Source organism: Coregonus clupeaformis, chromosome 19 (assembly GCF_020615455.1).
Source record: "Coregonus clupeaformis isolate EN_2021a chromosome 19, ASM2061545v1, whole genome shotgun sequence".
In the NCBI taxonomy this organism is placed as follows: Eukaryota; Metazoa; Chordata; class Actinopteri; order Salmoniformes; family Salmonidae; genus Coregonus; species Coregonus clupeaformis.
Window position 1 is genome coordinate 47,754,491 of NC_059210.1, and position 2,635 is coordinate 47,757,125.

At 40.7% G+C, this 2,635-nt stretch overlaps 1 long non-coding RNA gene across 2 annotated transcripts; it reads left to right on the forward strand.

Moving 5' to 3' along the window:
• The first annotated feature begins 119 nt into the window (after positions 1-119).
• Positions 120-2,635, forward strand: LOC121532196. Of its 2 annotated transcripts, none has more exons than XR_005994261.2 (2): positions 120-2,502; positions 2,534-2,635. It is a non-coding gene; the product is annotated as an uncharacterized LOC121532196 (long non-coding RNA). The 2 variants fall into 2 exon arrangements; XR_005994260.2 differs by having other exon boundaries at positions 120-2,471.

A 2,635-nucleotide genomic window follows, 5' to 3' on the forward strand; every position in this document is an offset into this window, starting at 1 on the left:
GATTATAACTAAATAACATTTTTGTAGGGGTTGATATATTTTTAGTTGGGGCAAATCAAGTCTGAAATTTTAAAGTGGGAATATCAAACTTTAGAAGCCTTTTTAAACCATGAATACGCTACATGTTTGCATTTCCTGCTGTGCCTTGAAATGTCCTGCAACAACAGGGTGATCAAGTTAAGATCCTACATCTGCGTGTGGCTACACATAGTGGCTGTCCTCCTTAGTGGTGCTCAGATTCAGTTAATGCTCCTCTGGTCTCTATTGGCAGAATACTCACTTGAGATAAGGGCACACAACTCAGACTTCCAAAAAAACATTGTTGTTGATAAAGTTTTTATTTGTGCATTTTCTCAAATTCAGACAAGGCCCAAAGTGTACTGGTTTTAATTCTACTTTTACATCAGCTATTGATTAAGACATAGGAAACCAGGTGAGGTGACTTCAATCATCAGCTTTAATTGATCAACTGACCAGTAATTTGCCAAGGATGAATGAAAACCAGCAGACACTGCAGCCCTGGGGGACAGGAGTTTAATATGTTCTGAAGCTGAGTGAATTCTGCACCTTCACCATTATTTTCTCTGTTATTTTATAGTTATTGCAGAATCAATTGGCTAGTCCTGTTCTATATTGGTAACATGGGCTATGTCATAAGACAAAGAAGACCATGCCTGTCTTGCATCTTAATGTTTGCAGTTCACACATTCACACTTGATTATGAACTCAACTAGTTGTTCACATTTCCTCTGAAAGATTGTCTGAATCAAAAAGTAAATTTTCCAGTTTTAATAACATTAGCAAAAACCCTTATTCTTGACACTGGTTGGCCACAGTTTTGCCACAAACAAACGGATGTTGTTTTATTACTTACAAATATCAACGTAATCTTGTAGTGGGGAGCATGCACATGGTTAATTAGGTAACAGTCTGTAGTCAGGGCCAGGATGTTTTTGATGACCACATGACCTGACTTGAAAGAACTCTTAACCAAGGCCCAAGGTTTTTCCTAGTCAGGTGGCGTGGGTGACAGAAACATGCGCCGAACACAACAGGTGTAGACCTTACAGTGAAATGCTTACTTACAAGCCCTTAACCAAGAATGCAGTTTTAAGAAAAATAAGTGTTAAGTAAAAAATAAGATAAATAAAAATTAAAGAGCAGTATACTGTATGCCATTCATGTCATCCTTATCACTGTTTTTCATTGGAGGAAGTGGTTGGCTTCCTTCCTGATAATGAATACTGCTGTCCACTGTACCTGAAAACTGTTGGCCTTCTCTACTTATTTTCAGATTCCTCTTAATCTCTTCTAAAAGTTTATATGTAGAAAAGTTATTGACAATATCACCCCATCTTTTCCTTTTTTGTAATTGATGTGTCCATACTGTGTGTGTTTAGTAGAATGGGTGTGTGTGGACCTGCCTTGGACTAGGCTTGTCTTGTCCTGCACCTTCCAAATCAATCCCTGAATATTATCCCCTTGGCACTTCTGTAAACCTGAAAGGATTTGATAGGTATATCAGAGGGCAAGATGGAGCTATTACCAAATTGTGCATACTGTACCTATCTGATCCTTTAAGATGCACTTGAAATGTCCAGGGGTTGTTTGGAATTGAGCATGTACTGTACCTTGTTTTTGAGAGTGGGGATGGGAAAACAGGTGCTTGAGTTGTGAATGTATTTTGTTTGTTTTTCCCCTCTTTGTTTACTTGACACTTAGGACAAGTAAACAAAGAGTTGATTTGCCACATGCGCCGAATACAACAGTGAAATGCTTACTTACAAACCCTTAACCAACAAGTGCTTCAAAAAGGGAAAACACAAAATTATAACTAAGTGAAATAAAAGTAAGATTTGTCCCAATTTACTTTTTGCTCTGGTGTTCATGTTTTACTAACATGCAAAATTTAGGGGATAACTTTTGTGACCGAATGGGCAACATTTAGGAAAGGAACCCACAATCATAATACCATAATATTTAACAGGAGGATAATGACACATTTTTACAAGCAGTTCCTCTCAAACTGTGATGAAATGATGAGATAAGGGTATTTCACCAGGGTTGGGGTTATATTAATTCCAGTACAATTCCTGTCAACTGTTAAAGCAGCCATGGCATTTCTCCATAGGAATGCATTTCAATGCCTGAATTGGCTGGAATGAAGGTGGAAACCCCAACCCTGCCTGATTTCCACTATTCTGCTGTAGGTTTTTCTGAGCAATGGTTTGTTGCTCTATACTAACTGAGCCAGTGGAGAGGGTTTTCTCTCCTTCCCTGGCAGGTCTGTGTTATCCTTACTGTTGCCTTGACTCTAGCTCACTGGACCTGGGCCAGACTACTGGAGGTCCCACTGGGCCTGGGTTAGACTACTGGAGGCCCCACTGGGCCTGGGCCAGACTACTGGAGGTCCCACTGGGTCTGGGCCAGACTACTGGAGGTCCCACTGGGCCTGGGCCAGACTACTGGAGGTCCCACTGGGCCTGGGCCAGACTACTGGAGGTCCCACTGGGCCTGGGCCAGACTACTGGAGTTCCCACTGGGCCTGGGCCAGACTACTGGAGGCCCACTCGAATGTTTGTACATCTTTTTCTGGGACAATGTAATTAATAATAAAAAATACTGATAACAATTA